The following is a 19,386-nucleotide window of genomic DNA, read 5'->3' on the forward strand; positions in this document are numbered from 1 at the left end:
GGTAAACTGTTGAGAAGGTGCTATCGCATTCAAGCCAAGATGGCAACAAGATTCCATATTGTGGATCTCTTCCTGCTCCAAATGCATAATGACAATGATAGAAATTTAAAAGAGAACATTCAAGAGACATATGTATACGATAAAATCAATGCAAACAACTTTGTGTAACAAATAAAAAAAAATCTTACTTGGAAAACATTGTGCCTAGCTGATGCTGTGAGGTACTGGGATCGCACAACATGTGAGCACTGAGAGTTTAGCCTTCTTGGGAAAATGAGGGTAAGAGCTCCATTTAATCAACTCTCAATGCTTAGAATCAGTCGCTGGACCAGGACTCTCAGTCCTAAGGTGACACAGTCTGTGACCAGAAAGCGAAAGGAAATAACAAAATAACATATGTTTAAGTAATGCTGTTCTCTGGCTTAGGAGCTTGATCTCTATATGCTCAATAACACCAGGTACAAGAGTCCTCAGCCCTCAAAAATAGATTTAGTTCTGAACCAGGGCCATGGGGAGTACAGAGACAGAGGGAGAAATGTTGTGGAGAGGGAGAGAGAGAGAGATTGCAAGACAGAGAGAGAGAGAGAGATCTTTTCTCAACATGAATCTTACATTCATACAAAATATCAGTAACATATAAGGCAAAATAAAGTAGTGACACATAAGATAGGCGAATATAAAAATGACCAATAAATACTAGAATGGGAAATATATTCATTTAAATAAACTTAATAGATTGATAAACTTCAAGCTGGATAAAACCAATGATAGAATAAATAAAGAAATCATATTTAAGAGTTAGCTAAGAGTCCAGTAAGAGAAAAGATCAAACACACACATGCACACACACACACACACACACACATACAGACACACGTGCATATACATATTTAAAATGCAAATATTAGGCAGCAGAGAAAACAGAAATTGGAAAGTTTCAATATTTATATAATAGGAATTCTTAAAGAAGAGAAGAAATGACATAGAATCAATATTTGTTCAAACTGAAGAACTGTTTAAAATTAAAGGAGAAATAAGCAGTTCATTTCAAATTTCATGTAGTTAAAAAAATTTCCCACCTGGATAAACTGAAAATATTGAAAACTTGAAAATATCCAATTAAGACATATCATATGAAAAAAAGACAAATATTTCCTAATTACTCTGATAAAATTTTCATCAGCAACAACAAAAAGATGTTAGAAGACAGTAGTATAATGTCTCCAAGTACTCAAGGAGTATTAGTTAACTAACTAACTAACTAGTTAGTTAACTATTTAACTAATATTCAATAGAAGGGCACATCAGAGGCATTGCAGGAGCCAAAAGATGAAGACAGTTTGTCATTCACAAACCCTTGGAATTATTACTCTTTCTAAAACAGAATCCTTACCCATTTATCACTGTAACATATTAGAATATGTTTATCACATTAGTATATTATACTATACCATACTATTTTTTTCCCACTGGTTTTCCCACTAGAATACAAGGCCCACAAGGGTGGGGACTTTATATATTTAATTTGTTGCTGGATTTCTGTCCTTTGTTGATGGGCACTCAAAGATATCTGAACTGTTAAGATGGAACTACTTTATGAGATAGCTCTGCTTAGATCAAGTATGTAAAAAAAAAGAGAGATTTCAGAGGCATAAGTGCTTATACTTGTATTTCTGTAATTTTACTTTATTATCTTCTATTGGCTTAGTTAATACAATAAGATTTATATCTCTTTCTACTGCCAATGCCTTACATGCCTGCCTATTATTGACTTTGTATTGGGATACAGGATATCCTAGACTTAATAGCTCATGTGTTGTTAAATTTCTGCATGATAAAGTATTTAACTACAGTTTATTTTAGTCTGTGGAATTTATGTCCAGATAGGTGTAATTTCTATCCTAGGAGTGGCTATCATTTGGAACACCTTAATTTGAAATCTTCATCTCAGGAATTAGCATTAGGGATTGAAAACTCGGGGTTATCAGTGAATTCTAACAATAAGATAAGGATTATTGAAAATACTTTTTTTTTAATGTTTTTATTTTTGAGACAGAGACAGACAGATCGCAAGCAGGGTAGGAGCAGAGAGAGAGGGAGACACAGAATCCAAAGCAGTCTCCAGGCTCTGAGCTGACAGCACAGAGCCCAACGTGGGGCTCGAACTCACAGACTGTGAGATCATGACCTGAGCTGAAGTCAGACGCTCAACCGACTGAGCCACCCAGGCGCCCCGAAAATACTTTCTAACTAGAGAATTGACTGTGACTGTGGCAAGTTGTGAGGGCGGCTAGAGGGATGGTGTGGTCAACTCTGCCCTTTTATGTGCAACCTAGGAGGATCTAGCAAGGACAAGTGAGCAGTACATTAGGTCTATAGGTTCTAGTTTCCTGAAGACACTGTCACCTGGTCCCAGAAGCCAGAATGATTCTGCCATCAAAATATTGTTTCATGCATCTTAGAATGAATTGTTCAATCCTGGGAATTATTGGAGTGCCTGAGATAAATAGTGCAGTCTTTGGTGTAGATTATTAAAAATAGATTGTAAGACTGCTTTTGTGCCTTCTTGCTAAACTAAAATAGTTGATTTTGTCTAAAACATATTTTCATTATAGAAAATCACCTAGTAACCTCATAACCAGGTATTAGAAGATGAGGCTTAAAGCCTTAACTCTAATTGCTGAAGATTATTGGTATTTATCAAAAAAAATCTGACCTTGCCTGACAGCTAATCCATAGTCAGATGGAAAAGTTGTAGAATAGCAGGCTGTATCAGTAAGTATTTTCCAAAGAAGCAGAACCAGTAAGCCATATATATATATATATATATATATATATATATATATATATATATTACCCTATCTTTACTTGATTATTTTCAAGTTTTAATATAATTTATCCAGGTGGGGATTTTTTTTTATAATTTTTTTTAACGTTTATTTATTTTTGAGACAGAGAGAGACAGAGCATGAACGGGGGAGGGGCAGAGAGAGAGGGAGACACAGAATCTGAAACAGGCTCCAGGCTCTGAGCTGTCAGCACAGAGCCCGACGCGGGGCTCGAACTCACGGACCGTGAGATCATGACCTGAGTGGAAGTCGGCCACTTAACCGACTGAGCCACCCAGGTGCCCCAAGGTGGGGATATTTTTAACTACATGAAATTTGAAATGTACTTCCCCGATGACCTATTATTCCTCTATTTTTAAACAATTCTTCAGTTTGAACAAATATTGATTCTATGTCATTTCTTCTTTTCTTTAAGAATTCCAAATAATTAAATATAAATATATTTACATATATATATAATCTTACTGGTTCTGTTTCTCTCTCTCTCTCCATATATATATATATATACACATACATATATATGTATGTATATATATATCTCCATATATATATATATATATATAAAGTCACTATGGACACATATTTAATGGCCAATGCCTGATCATTCAGAAAAAAAAAAAGATCCTTGTTATGTGGTGGCAAATTAGTTGGTGACAATGTTACCTGAATAAACTTGGAATGCATATAATGTACCTAATGAACAGATAGCATTAGTGGAAAAATTTGAAAGCAGATTGTTATTAGATAGGTTTGTCATCCCATTTGAAAAGGCACTAAAAGAAAGAGAACCTAATTGGCTGATTTGCAAGCAGGAATGAAGAAAGTAGTGTAGCTATTCAGCCACTTGTAGGTTTGGAACAAGTAACTGCTTTTCAACCCCAAACAATAAAAGACAAATAAAAAAATTTATTAAGCAACAAAATCAGATGAAACCACTGTCTAAATGCAAGGATCAAATTAAAGATCCAGCTTTCAAATTGTTCAACCTTTGAATGGCTTGGGTGCACCTCATGAAGCCTTTTCCTTGGAGAAAGTGACTTAGGGGAAAGAAACCACAGTGTGCTTTTCTCCTGGAAACCTATTAGGCAGCATTTATACTCAGAGAGAGGGGGAGAAAAAGTCTTGGGAAAAAGTATAGGTGTGGTTCTTAGGACACGCTGCTAACTAAAATGAAATAGGCAAGTATTTGAGACAGACAGACTAACAAAGAGAAGACCTGGTTCACATTTTACTGTTTTGACCATTGAATAACCTTGAACTCTCACATTTATATGGGAGAAAACAACCTGAGAACCTGGTAAGTCCCAAAAGAGAATGCGGTGGCCCTGAGGATATGTTCTTCAAAATATTAACTGCAGAAAGCATAATTACCAATGGCTCCAGTGGTCCCTCCAAAACCATCACCACATGTGTGCTTGGGCTACACTTCCCACAGGCTGCTCCCCACTAATGACTGAATACGGGGAGGCTCGTTCCCAGGAGCAAGACCCGTCTAATGGGAAACTTTGGCTCAAGGACTCACTGGTGTCCTTGTCAAAAGTTCCTTGGAATTGTCATGCATTTCAACATGCATCAACCTTCCTTCCTTCCGTCTTTCCTCACTTCTTTCTCTTTACATTTTTTTTTAACATTTATTTATTATTAAGAGACAGAGCACAAACAGGGGAAGGGCAGAGAGAGAGGGAGACACAGAATCGGAAGCAGGCTCCAGGCTCTGAGCTGTTAGCACAGAGCCCAACACAGGGCTTGAACTCGCAAACCACAAGATCATGACCTGAGCCGAAGTCGACGTGTAACTGACTGAGCCACCCAGGCGCCCCTCCTCAGTTCTTTCTCTTTTTCCTTTCCTTGGGGTCAGGCCTGTATATGATCTAAAGGTTCCCCAGCCTCTTCTAGCACCTTCTCCATTTTCTTCCACAGGCATTTCTCTAAATAAATTTTTGCACATGTAATACTCTCTTGGCATCTGCTTCTTACAGGTCGCAGACCTGTAAGGGCATGTTCTGGAGAACATCCTCTTCAGAGGTGGCCTAAGAGAATAATGAAGGACATTCCAGAGGTTGGAAGCAAAGGGCTAAATAAAACAATGGGCTGGAAACCCCCTTGCAAGGGCTAAAACCAGGGCATAATCATGAACATTTCCCTTCCCTTAGAAATTTATGCCTAGCTCCAGGAACTCGACTGCTTAGTATATCATGTTCTTTCCACCTTCTAAATAAGAGAGTTTATTGCAGATATCTTGTTCCTGACCCACAATTGTTTACAGGTGGGTTGTTGACAAATAGCTTATCTTTTGAGTACATAGTTCTCTGGATCAAGAGGAGATGGTTTCAGCCTACGGTATACACTGCATCAGTCAGGAGACAAAAACCACACCACTTATTTAATGGGGAATTCAATAGGAAACACTGTAGGTGAAAAGGCAGAAAGGGAACACGAAAGCTATCACAAAGAGTATGAAATGGAAGCAGCTACCACTTTCAGGGGTTGGAAACCGAAAGAAAAATCAGGATTATTGCAGAACTGGATTCTGAGCTGGATTCAGCCCTCTAATGTGGAAGAGGAACTCTCTGTGGATGGAGTGCAAACCTCAATGGTCTGGCACTCGCCCTTGTTCGCCGGTTCTATTGTCTCTGAGGGGACAAAGTGAGTGTTTCCTTTGAAGAGCGCTGAAAAATTACAAACCATTATTGGCTGCTGTCGCTGGCATATCTCCCACTGATGTACCGCAGCACTCTTACTGGAGTGATTTTGCAGGATCAAAATGCAAGCATCACGTATCTTTTTTCTTCTTCCAGTCTCCAGTCTTCTCCTAGAATCCCAGAGGGAAAGCGCAACTGGGAGTCAGCTGGCAAAAGAGAAAAGATGGTTTGCAGAGTCTCAGTGTCATAAAGTACAGTACAGCAGGTAAAATTCAAGCTGAAAGATAGCAGCTTAATGATGAGCATACCTCCTGTTATAAATATTACTGTACATCACTCAGACTGCTAAGCCTTTATGTCTCATGGCATGGCTGGATAAACATCTTTAAAAAAATTTTTTTTTCTCATTCAGAGAGGCTGTAAGTGTATTTCAGTTGTAAGGTAAACAGTGAAACAAATATTTGCCGATCAGAAGGGTAGACTGTGCTGGTCTTTAGGGTTATTTATAATGCATGTCTTTTTCTTCCCTAATTTTTGGGCATAAGGTTGGTTCATGCTCTAACTTTTTGTGATAGAGCCACAAACCCATTTCTGACCCATGAGTGGAGACTGGGAATGGTGTGTATCATTTCTGGGGTCTGCCTTTAAGTTTTGACCCAAGGCTCTTAGGAGCACCCTCTTTCCTTCTGTACACCTCAGAATGACCCCCAGAGTTCAAGATAAGGCTGCCTCATTAGCCTAGATCCAGAGGGACTAAGGAGCAAAGTCTCTAGTTAATCACAATACCCATGAAACATGAAAGAGAAGGGAACCATGCTGTGCTTAAGCCAATGAAATCTGGGGGCTGTGTATTAATGCAGCTAATCTACTGCATTTCTGACTGATAATCATTTCTGACTGATAATATCTATGTTTGTTTCAAAACAACTTCTTAGTGATGTACTCTTTCTCTGGTGATAACATGAATGAACTAAACCTTTTAAAGTTTATTTTAAAAATTGTTTATTTCTATTTATTTATTTATTTATTTTTAAGTTTATTTATCTTATTTTGAGAGAGAGAAGGGTGGGGGGACAGAGAGAGGGAAAGAATCCCTGGCGGGTTCCATACTGTCAGCCTGGAGCCCTCCATGGGGTTCAATCCCCCAACCCTGGGATCATGACCCGAGCAGAAATCAAGAGCCAGACGCTCAACCAAATGGGCCACCCAGGTGCCCCTATTCCACTTCTTTTTAAAAAATAAGTTGAGATAGCTAGTAACTGTAAACTGTAAACAAATAAACAAACTGTAAACAAATGCTAAATGATTGTTGGAGGTCCCAAGAGGATGACCATTGGTTGACCAGCAAGCTGGATGCAGGCAATCAGAGACACCTCACCCTCTCCCCTGTCCTTGGAATGTACATTCTGCCCATCATTCCCACAGAGAAAGCTGTTTCCAGGGACACAGCCTTGAGACAGTAATGTGTTATTAAGACCATCTGGACTGCGTACATGATTGAACTCCCTTAAGGCCTTTGTAGAAACTCAAGATTCTCTGCTGATGGGTGTGGAGATCTACTCATCCTGCAGCAATACAAGACAAACCTCATAGGTAAGTTCCCTGGCTTGTTAAACCTCCCACCTACCTGTCATTCTGGAGTGATCTGTCTCTTTCTTCCATCTCTCCTTGTCCTCAGTGTATGAGGGCCAGTTTCAGATTTCACCTAAGAAATTCCCAAGGTTTTGAACCATCAGTGATCCTTTTTATATGGACAAAATTGATTTGAATTGTAGAGTTGTCTGAACAGCAGAGGCCTTCCCACAGTTTGAATTTTAAGGAAATTAAAATATTTTTGATTTGGCCAAAAAGTACATTTTAAATAAAAACTTTTTTTAATTTTTATTTATTTAAAAAAATTTTTTTTTAACATTTATTTATTTTTGAGACAGAGAGAGAGAGAGAGAGAGAGCATGAACAGGGGAGGGTCAGAGAAAGAGGGAGACGCAGGATCTGAAACAGGCCCCAGGCTCTGAGCTGTCAGCACAGAGCCCAACGCGGGGCTTGAACCCATGGACCACGAGATCATGACCTGAGCCGAAGTCGGACGCTCAACCGATTGAGCCACCCAGACGCCCCTTTAAATAAAAACTTAAAGAAATACAAATGCATTTAGTATTTGTAGTCAGCCCAGTGTATCTGTTAGTGGTTGATTGTTAATGTGGTCTTAAAAACTTGCCAAAATCCAAAAGATGTGATGGTGCTAAGCCTAAACAACTGAATAATGCATCATCGAAAATTAAATAATTTTCTCTTTAAAAATTTAAAATGCATGCATTTGAAAGGCATAACTATGGCTATAATTTCAAATCTGTATTTTTAAAACAGGGAAGAAAGTAGAATAAAAACTTTATTGTAGGTGACCCTATAAGCTCTCAAATGGAGGTCTGAGCCTTTGTTTTCATAGGTTATGCTGGGCATTTTTTAAAAGTAGATAACATTGTAACCTTTAAAAAGCCAGAGTTTTAATTACCAGAATAAATCTTAGACCTTATTTCTTTACATTGCTTTATATTTCTCAAGTCTCATAATCCATTTGAATTGGTGTAGAAGTCAGGTAAAGAAAATCACATCTGTTACTTATATACTTACTTTCCCCAGCTTGATTGAAATATAATTGTCATATAAGACTGTATACATTTAAGGTGCAGAGCTGGTTGATTTGATACACTTATATACTATAAAATGATTAACACCGGAGTGTAAGCTAATACCTCCATCCTCTCACATAATCACCATTTTTTAATTCATTTTTAAATTGCAGCCTCTACTTAACCTAGACTCCATATTGTCAAAATGAAATAATTGTAAATACCTTTTTTTGCCCTGAAGTTCAGCCAGATGGCATGCCCCAGGTGTGAAGTTTCAAGCATGATTCTATTCAAATGTCAAAGGTTCCAGAACAAACTCCGCATACCAGCCACACTGTCTTTGCTCCAGACCTGAATTCTCTAGGGGGAGCTTGGATTCCATCTAGCAAAGTTCATAAGCAACCCTCCATCAAACAGAAGTAGGGATCTCACTGAATCTCTTTCTACTTTTCAAAAGAATGTGTGGTAAGTGTTTTTTTTGTTTTGTTTTTTTGTTTTGTTTTGTTTTGTTTTGTTTTGCCTACATCCAGGTTAGATAAAAGAGATGTTCTAGGGAATTAAGTGAGAGCCCCTTCTCAGTCTTGGCAGGTTGAGGTCTCTGCAAGAGGGGAACTATTCCCAAGAAGAGTTTCAGCAACATGGTGCTTAAATGCCATAGGCCGTGAAAGTCAGAACTGAAGTTTCATGATTTCCACTGTGAAAAACACAGAGCCGGATTAATTGAAGATGAAGTATTGGTGGCAGTTAGATGGGGGTGGGGGGGGGGCAATTTGTGGCAAGAGTCAGTCTTTTGAAGATAAGGATTTATTTGCTAATGATACTACTTTACATTGGTAGAGGTCTGTTAGATTTTCAAAAACATTTTGAGCAGATTGTTATTTTGTCTTCCCCAGAACACAGGAGTTTACTCTCACCATTTCACAGTATTTGTAAGTCGAAAGCAAGAAACAAACAAATGAACGAGTGAAAAGCACCTTGGCCTTTTAACCCAGAGGCTGGTGCCTGTCCCACTACATTTTGCTCACTAGCTTCTAAATATTGCCCCTTATTAGGTATGTGGTCTATTGTGGGCGTGTGGATACAATCCATTATAATAAAAGAGCATCATTATTAGCTAATCTTATATATATCAACAATTCAGACAGAAGTACAAGAGACTTAGTACTTGTTTTAATTAGAGTCATTTTTTATCCTCATATCCATTTTTTTGTGTGAATATTTTATCTCCTCATATTGGATTTACTAGATATTATTTCTCTCTCTTTGCCTTACTAAGCTCAGGGCCTAGGGGTTAGGCTTTACTCCAGGTAAGAAAGCAGGGAAGCGTGTGATCTTCCTGATTCTTTGGGGAAGATAGGAATGAGGGGTACTTTATCTCTAATAAACTTTTAGTCATTCATATGTTTTTCACTGTGCTGGGACACAGGCAATGGTAGTAATGTCCATTCCAGCAGGATAAAGCTGATATGCTATTAAAAAAGACACTGTCCTTTTCTACCCTTTAAAAAAAATTATTTATTTATTTTGAGAGAGAGGGAGGGAGAGAGAGAGAGGGCAGGGGAAGGGCAGAGAGACAGAGAGAGAGAGAGAGAGAGAGAGAGAGAATCCCAAGCAGGCTCCGAGCCCAACTCGGGGCTTGATCTCACGAACCTGGAGAGATTGTGACCTGAGCAAAACTCAAGAGTCAGACACTGAGCCACCCAGGCACCCCTGTTCTTTTTTACTCTTTTACTCAACGTTTCTTTCCCTACATGGAATGAAAGAGAAGAAAATCCTGCTTTGCTATAACCACCTTTCAATTTGCATCTTTCATCCTGTTCCTATGCCAAATCCATCTCTACTGGAAAAGGAAAAAAGAAAAGAAGAAAAGAAAAAAAAAGATATCTGTAAGTGGTTAAGACTTGTAGCACACAAAGCCAAAAAAAGTAGCATTGAAAGCTATGACTTCATACTGACATGTGCATCTAATGGCAAGGGGAAGATAGGTGATTTGATCAGATCTGATCAAACAGGTCATTTGAAAATCAAACTAAAATTGTCCTCTATATCCAAAAGCCCCAGGGATTATCAGTTAGCAATCTCATCTCCTCCCATAAAGTAGAACATAGTATAATATCTAATCTTATGACCAATATGTTTAATGAAACATATTAGATATTTTAGGTTAAAACTTATTATGAGTGATCACCTTCTGGCTGCATAACTTGTATCAATCAGCAAAACAGCCCTCGAGTAGATTGAGTGGCTATAAAATCCAAATAAAATCTCCACACTTTGTCCAACAATATGAAAATCAGGTCTGTGAACAGTGTGAGGACAGCGTACATAAAGCCTCCAGGGACTTGGAATACAATTGGAGCTCTAACAGTATTAGCATTTTAGTAACAAATGATATGCAGAGAAGGCTGGTTTCAAAAGATACGCTTAGGACTTCAGAGAACCAGTCCTGTGAGCGCCATTGGTATGATCTTCCTTTCAAATGCCACCCTAGCCTTTGATTGCCAACTTTGCTTTGACTCTGAACAGTATCAGTCTATAAAAGCCTAAAGGTTAGCTTTCCACTAGAGGAGTGTGTAAAGGAAGTGCAAGAGCGAAGCTGAAATCATAAAAAGAAAGTAGTGCAGCATGTCATGGGATTGCTGAAACTCTAAGGCACAAAATTAATCAGAGCCCATCCTTCTTCCCTTCCTAAAAGGCTGCAGGAATAGGAGACAAAGGAAAGGCTTCCCTTCCCTTCCCCCATTGCTTGCCCTTTAATAGGCCACTCTCAGAGTTCTTCAAATGCCAGACAGAAGGTTAAGGAGACCTCTAGTTAAAATGCAAAATAGCTCTTACCCCGGAGGTATTTTGTGGTGAAAAGATTGAAACCCAGCCACAAGGAAGTTAATCTTAAAACCCTTTCAACAGAAGGTAAAGAAGAATCCTTGATTTTTCCTCTCTTTGATAGGGAGTAGCATCATTTAACTATGGAATCCTAAACTGTGTAATTTATTTTCAGGATTTTTGAAAAATCCTGGTCTTTGAGGAGTCCATGGCATGAGGGAGGATCCAGCAAGAGCCGCTGGATGGTAATATCATATCTTCCATTCAGGTAAAATAGTATAATGGTAATAATAATAAAACTTAGTATTTTAAAATATAGCCTTAAACCAATTTACCATATATTAGTACCATATGCATTTTCCGTCATCCTTAATTAAACCAAATAAGTCAATTTAATTTTAACTAACATTAAAACAACTCCTTGACTAATAATGAATGGAGTTCGTAATTATAAAAGAATAATAATAGCTTATATTTACTTTGCATTTACTCGTTTGTTATGTGTTAACTCCATGAGTTTTGCTCATCTGAATTCCCTTCATTCATATTAAGTGCCCTTCGGGGTTGGTCCATTACTATCTTTGTTCGTAGATAAAAAGATTTAAGCAGAAAATTAAGGAGCTTGCCCAGAGACATATAGCTCAAAGCTGGTAGGACGGTATGAATCCAGGCAGGTGACCCCAAGAGCCCAACCCGCTGACCACTACATTGGGGCATCTCTGGTACAATGAGTCCCTCCCATGGACTAGATGCCCAGAGGATGTTTAGCCTCTTTCCCTTCTGAAGAACTCTGTGAGGGAAGCATTCCCACTAAATCTGAGTTTGTAGATTGCATCCTTAAATGTAAATAACAAGCTAAAGAAGTTGCATTCAAATTGATAGTTACATGCAGATCAAATGATCTGTATTGTTCAAGATTATCTTTTTTTTAATAAGACAAAATTCCGTGTGTATTGAAAACAAGGGAACAGAGATCCATTTTCATCTCAGATGTTTTGAAATACTTCATAGGGCCTAGATAAGTAGTGAATAACCTTTGAGGCTAGTTACACACCAAGTATACACAGCGGCATGGAAAAACTACACGCTCACTCACTTTACACAAATATTTTGTTGAGCCAAGTAGGATAGAAAGAGCCATCAGATTCACCAGGGAAACTCACTAAATTTCAGATTTCTTGGTCTCTGCTCTCAGACTCTTGGGCACGGGTGAGCTGACATATTAACTTTCAACAAATATCCTACTCATGTTAATGGAAAATGTTTGTGATTCATAATAAATGCAAACATGAAATATACTGTACCTCAGCCCCAAACCTTCTCAAGTCCACCCATGGGCTTTCCCCCTTTGGGATGGCCAATATGGCTCTGAGTCTCTTGGGAGCCTTCCAGCCTATAGGGGTCTAACTGGGATGTCATCACTGGAAACCGTAGTCAGAGAAGTGCCTGAGACGTGCCCACGCTTGCATGGACGGGCCACAGAAGAATTGCAGCTAGCAACAGTGATGAAAAAGAAAACAAATATGTGGCGGTGTTACAAAAATTGTAAAATCACCGAGGAAATGTAAATGTTATCATTATGCCTGCTATTGTTATAGTAAGTATTATTTGGTAGAGGAAGGACATTTCCTCATTGTGTTTAGATGCAACAGGAATTTATATTTCCTCTTCGTGTGGCTCATTTCATACAGCAGTTTTGAGTCATAAAAAGGGGAAAGCAGTTTTCACGATGAAAATGTTAATAATGGGGAGAAGCGTGTACATTATAACTGGAGATGGTTTCAGGACTCCTGCCACACCTGAGTGCTGTCTAACTTACAAAGTCCCACTCTGACAACCCTGCTCAGGAGACTCTTGCAAGCTGTCCCCTGCTCCATCAAGGCCACTGAGTAGTGTGGGGAGTGGGGACATGTTGTACCTCCGGGAAGTGCATTCTAGTGTGTGAAAAGAACAGGGGATCTCAGCAGAGCTACCTAAGCACAAAGCCCAAGTTCCTGAGGTCTGGCATCAGTGCATGGCATATGGATGGACCATGACTTTCCTGAGGCCACTCGTTTCCTTCCAGGCTCCCATGAATGTAAACTCCCATTTCCTTTCTTTTTTCTTTTCTTTTTTTTTTTTTTAAAGTAGGCTTCTCGTCCAGTGCAGGGCCCCATATAGGGCTTGAACCCATGACCCTGAGATCAAGAACTGTGCTGAGATGGAGTCCAACGCTCAACCAACTGAGCCACCCAGGCGCCCCATAAACTCCCATTTCTTAATGTTTCTGGTCATGCTCTCTGTTCCTTGCAATCAGAAGGGCCAGCAGTGTTTATTTTCTAAAATGGGAATGATTATTTTGGAGACATGAGTCTTGGATAGACAAAAGAGATGCACTGCCTCTCCTTGTATGGAGAGGTGGGTGTGAAAAGGCACACAGGGCAGATTAAATGAACTAAGTGCCCCCATTCTTTCCTCCTTCTGACATCACAGTTTCTTCTCCTGTCACTAAAGAGGTGGAGACCAGTGTCACTCCTCTTGATTCTGGGCTGGCCTTCTAAGTTGTTTGCACTTCGTCCCTTGACATGAGAACTTGTCATGGCTAGCCTGCAGAAGGGTGACAAAGCATGAGGGGCGGATTGAGTCACCCAACAGCCAGCCAGCCGTCCTATGCACAAAACCAGCCAAGATAAGCAGAACCACTTGGTCTCATTGCAGCAGACACCACACTCATTAGTAACAAACCGCCATTGTTTAAGCTAGTGATGTTTTGTATTGTTGGTTCTCTACCATGACTGTGGCAATAAATAACTGATACAGCATAAAATGGATGCGGATGAAGACAACAGTGAAAATATTTGCCTGTTTGGGGTGAAGTAGAGGATGGTGTAGATTTATACTTGAAAATTAATTGCTTTACTCCTCTAGTATGAATATACACAATTAGGGAGTTTAACAACATCAGTTAAAGTAGATTACATCTAATTTTAATTTAGTGTTCCTGGAGCTTCAAATCTTAGAGTCTTTTTAAAAAGAGATTACATATTATCTGTTAATTACATCTGTTGGGATTTATCACTTGCTTAGGTTCTCTGCCTCAGTATCAACAAAACATTTTTACTAGGAACTTTTTATTCATTTTCTTAGTCACTTGAAAAGAACCTCTTGGTGTCCATTTTTTCACTTTCGTTAAAACCTACTACCCCCATTTTTTCCATATGTTATGTCACTAGGAATCCATGCAGAAAAAAATGGCACACACAAATTAGGATACTTGGGATACTTTGAAGACAGTTGAACAAATGCACCATCTACATAGGTCTGGGTGAGCTAACCCACAAGGTCATACACAGAATGTAGTAGTGGATGGAAATAGCAGGGCTGATGATACTCAAGGTAGAAAGAGTAAGGTGATTGGTTTCTGCAACCTGAAAGGAGAGAGCCCTTTACAGAACCTGCAGGTGTAGAGTTGTGAGGATAAAAATCCCAAGCTTACTCCTCTTTTCTAATCTATGTCTTGGGATCTCTTTTATCCAAAGCCAATTTGTGGACAAAGTAGTCCATTGAGGCAGTTGATGTAGGGAGGCTTCAGAAACCAAAGCGAAGGTTGGAGATTAATCTGGAAAAGCCAATGTGAGCATGACGGCACATATGCCTCTCATATTTTACCAATGATCCTCCTTTCTAAATAACAAAGGAGGGCTTCCTGGCAACCTTGGATACTAGATGTACTGGGTTTTGAATCATCACTGCCCAGGAGTCAGATTATTAACATTATGCATTGAAAAACTTGCATTATGCCTTTTGTTGTCAAAACACCTCCTATCTCCCTAAGAATCAGTCTCAGGCACAACTCCTGCTCCCTGACCTATGTAACCTGCCAGCAATAGAGAACGATGCTGAAAACTTGCCATCACATACCAGCCACTTGGCAGTAAATTGATTACACTGTGTTGTTATGCTTCTTCTACCCTGGAATCAACAGTCACTCATCTCTACTAGAATCAGCATGTTTCCAGCTATCAGTTTGTCTTGTTGGCTGGCACCACTATTGAAGGGCTTAAAAGGAGTGATTCATTGGGACAGTATCATGGGTAGTATTACCTTAAACCAAGGGGCTCACTAAATTTTCAAAGGAGATGGGCAATTGGCACAGGGTGGTAGAATCTACTGGTCTTACTACACCATCCAAAAGCTACTGGAAATACACTCCCTTTTTGAAGGCATTGCTGAGGTGAGATGTTGGAGGAGATACCTTACATGGTGGGTTGCCATCTTCCAAGATGTAGTACGAGTCTGACATCAAAAACTAGTATTTCAAGCTGTGCCTAGTAAAGACTGAATACATGGGTCTGCACACCAAGGTGTAGAAATAGGAGTGGCACAACTTCCCATCACTCCCAGTGAGCCACTTGGGAAATTTCAACCTCCTGTCTTCAAAATTAAGTTACTTACTAGGTGACTGTGAAGTGAGGAAAGGGATATACTCTCTCAATTTTTGAGGATCACTTGAAAGTGACTTTATACTGATTCTGTTCCTAAAATATCAAGAATGGTCAGTCAGTTGGGTTAGGGGTACAGAAGGCCAAGTAAATAATGGACTTTTTTTGAGATTCCCCTGACAGTGGATACGTTTGGCTCCTGAACACTTCTAATAGTTATCTTTCCAGTTTCTGAATGCATAGTTTGGTATAAACACACTCAGCAAAAAGCAGACACCTCATACTGGTTCTCTGATAGGTGGAGTCAGAGCTATTATAGTGGAACCCGTTTAATGGAAAATGCTAGATATATCTCTACCTAGAAAACTAGTTAACCAAAAGCAATACTGCTTTCCTAAAGGGTCTGCAGAAATTGTCACTTTTAAGGACCTGAAGGATGCAGGGAGAGTGATTTCTGCCACATTCTTATTCTAATAACCTGCCTGGTCTATGCCAAAAATATATGATCTTAGAGAATGACAATGGGTTATCATCAACTTTATCATGCAGCAACTCTAATTGCAAATGGTGCTTCAGATGTGTTTTCTTTACTAGAGCAAATCAACATAGTTTTTGTTACCTAGTATGCAATTATTGATCTGGAGAACTTCTTTTTTTTTTTCTCTATACCTTTTAGAAAGACCACCAAGAGTGGGCTTTCAGTATTCTGGCTGTTCACTGATCTACCTTGTAGGTATTCCAACTTCCAGCCTTCTGTCATTATCTAGTCTTCAAGGACCCCTATTGTCTCCCTGTTCCATAAACTATCATGCTAATCCACTCTATTGATAATATCTTGCAATTGGACCTGATTATCAGGAAGAAGTTATTTTTAGCAGCTAGAAATAGCAATCCCACATATGCATATTTTAACACTTTTAGAAGAGATACATCTTCCAGAGGACACGAAACAAATCCCTTGAAAATTCAAAGTCCTGCTACCTTAGTTAAATTTTGAAAGTTCCAATGGTTCGAGTATGTTGAACAAGCCATTGAATCTGATCAAGATGCAACAGGAAAGATAAGCCATTATATCTGGTCTGTCCTAAAAGCAAGAAAGAGGTATATTACATAATAGGATGCTGTAAGTTATAGGTGGCATATTCCTCCTTCTTGTGTGCTGCTTTGATCCATTTATAAACAACGCAAAACACTGACAATTGTATGCGAGTTCCTGTGCAAGGGAAGAATCTACAGTGGGCCCAACCTGTCAAGCAAGTTGCTTTGCCATTTGAAATACTTGTGCCAGACAAGGATGTTTTACAGAGACTTTGGGACCTTCAGGATTTTAGAGAAAAGTTATACTGTTTTTTTTTCTTTTGCAGATAATATTCTCCTTTGAAGAAGAGCTTCTGGGTTGCTTTGTGCTGTATTCTGCCAACACAGAATAGGTCTGTGCAGAATGCCTAGCCTTGACCCAGAGCTATAAGCATCTCTGTGCTGGAAGCCGAGCTATCCCAGCCTGAGTGGCAGGGCCCGGGCTGTGGACGGATTGGTGACTGCAGGGCCGCCACCGACAGTGAAGCTTCTTGTACTCCCGCTTTTAGGTAATTTGGCCTTAAAACTACCTGGGGTATTGTCTGTCTGTCGGGGAATTGCCCTCGGCAGGCCCCCTGGGAAAAGAACTGTTAGGGAAGAAAATAAGGTTCCGCAAGAAATTGTGCGGCCTTACTTTTAGCCCTTGCCATCCCCTATGGAGACTCCTCTACTTACAGGAAGGATAGCCTCGCACCTTTGCCAGCAAAGAGGGCCTGTAGAGGAGAGACGTATGGATTTTGAAAGCCTCACTCTGGCAACTAAGGAGTATACCTCTGGGCATAGATGACTTTAACCCCTAGGCCCACCTGGCCCCCCGGAGGCATTCCAGATGATGACTGAACCTAGTCGGTTAAGCTACAGAATGGTCCATTAATTCCTAGGTGCACTGTCTCTCTGAGAATGTGTGAGGCGTGGGTTTCTAAGGCTTTTTCGGCCCCTTCCTGGCACCTCGGACCGAGGCAGACACATTGTTCTTCTGGCGTCATGTGGTTAGAAGGTCATGTCCCTGTAACTGTTCCACTTGAGGTGTTGAGAAATGGAGGGCCTTTCACGCGAACAGCAAAGCAAATGCTTTATAGACTAATAATTATAGATAAGCGCAGATGCATAATGGAATAATGTAAGAAATTAATCTATAATCAAAGGGTATGCGGGAAAGTTAGGAGAAAATCACCATGTTATTTCTTAAAGGTTGTTTATACAAGGGAACATTTTCAAAATTAGGTAATGTTAGAAAAACATAGATGACGTTTGCTACAAAGAAACCACTAGCAAATATAATGCCACGTTTGCTACGATAAATCGGCCAGTTCAACCCACTGCGGTTGTCTGTGTCCATTTTTATTTTAGTTTTAGTTTTTTATTTTCTAGTTTTTTATTTTAGTTTTGTTTTATTTTCACCGATGCCGTTCTTCCTTCGGGAACCCCTGCTTGCTGGAGCTGGTCTCCGGCATCTCTGTGCACCTCTTCTGCTGGGGTTTTCCAGAGATAGTATACAGCGTCTTTATCCATGCCTGATGGATGCATCCGGCAGCATTGGATCCATGCGGTCACAGAGACTAGGTAGTGCGGCAGCTGGTACCCCAAACGGTTCCTGTTGCAAAGCCCTTTCCATGTCTTTCTTGAAAGGCTCATCCTTCTGTGTCCTTTACTAAAAGGGTTGGAGCAGTATTCCTAATTTCTTCCAATGATGGAGATTTGGGTGTGCGGTCCTCGAAGGACCACGATATTCCATTTCGGTGGAGGACATCAACCATCTGCTTCTCAGCTCTTGATAATTTTTTTAATTATAAAGTGAAGAGATGCCATATTTTGCTGTTTGTTTATTATGCCCCTGGGAACATCATGATATATATTTCAGTGTAGCCTGAGGTTGTGTGCTATGATTTTATTTATTTTCTTGCTCAATTTTTTTGACATAAAATTGCTTTTTTAAACTTACTTAGTTTTCTATGTACCTGTTCTATTTATTTTATATAAAATTTACCATATGCCTATTTGTGTTTTTTTTTTTTTTTCTCACATATATTCAAACATAGTACCTAATCTATTGAAGCCATTTTTCCCTTTGGAGATGTACTCCTTGGCACAAGCTTCTCTCCTGATTCCATCTAGACTGGCTTCTCTTTTGAAATGTAAAGTTATTATCCTGAAACTCTTCTTTGCCACTTTGGTTTGTTAAATCCCTCGTTTGATAGATTATCAGTCTCCCATTTTTTTGACTTGTCCCTCTTCATCTGATGTGTAATATGACACGCATAGCATGTAAATATTTTGCATGTTTGATTGATGTAGTCTCTATCAGTTTTCTCAATTTTTGAAACAACAATTTCTAGAAAAGGCCTGGGGAGTCTGATATATCCATTAGGGAATTTTCTATCAGTTTCTCTGTCTTCAGACACAGAGCTCATCTACACTTTGCTTGGAACTGAATGCTTCCAAAAGGCAAATCAGCTTGTTTTACTCCAGTTCTGGCCTCTGGATGTACTTCAGGTTTCTTATCTCTGAAAAGTTTACCACTTTATCAGCTTGCTGCCTTTCAAATACTTGCTGAAATCTTTTGTTCACTAGTGCTTTTGCTCCCATTCTTTCTGTTTCTGAGGATTTATGTATTGTAACTTTTTGACTATCATTTTAGAAGACTTTTGACAGCAAGAAGATAAGTAGGTATGGGATATCTGCTATGTATAACTAGAATTTTTATAGATTTTCTTCTAAACTTCACACAATTATCAAGGTATACATTTTCCCATCTCTAAAGAGGTGTGCTTCACGCAAAATCGTAATGATGAATAATGAGCCCAAGCTCACAGAATGTTCATGGTGAAAGAGATCTTACAGATTTCTGGTACAATCCTCTCATTTTTCAAAAGGCAAACAGGCCAATTTCATGTGAGTAATTAATAGCAAACTGGGAGAAAAACACATATATTCTGACCTGTTC

The 19,386-nt window shown here is 39.3% G+C and overlaps 1 long non-coding RNA gene across 1 annotated transcript; it reads left to right on the top strand.

Moving 5' to 3' along the window:
* The first annotated feature begins 6,564 nt into the window (after window positions 1–6,564).
* Window positions 6,565–16,939, top strand: LOC113603236 (uncharacterized). Its single transcript, XR_003424796.2, has 3 exons — window positions 6,565–7,084; window positions 8,363–8,586; window positions 16,730–16,939. It is a non-coding gene; the product is annotated as an uncharacterized LOC113603236 (long non-coding RNA).
* The last annotated feature ends 2,447 nt before the right edge of the window (window positions 16,940–19,386 follow it).

The sequence above is a fragment of the Acinonyx jubatus genome, chromosome A1 (assembly GCF_027475565.1).
Source record: "Acinonyx jubatus isolate Ajub_Pintada_27869175 chromosome A1, VMU_Ajub_asm_v1.0, whole genome shotgun sequence".
NCBI classification, from domain to species: Eukaryota; Metazoa; Chordata; class Mammalia; order Carnivora; family Felidae; genus Acinonyx; species Acinonyx jubatus.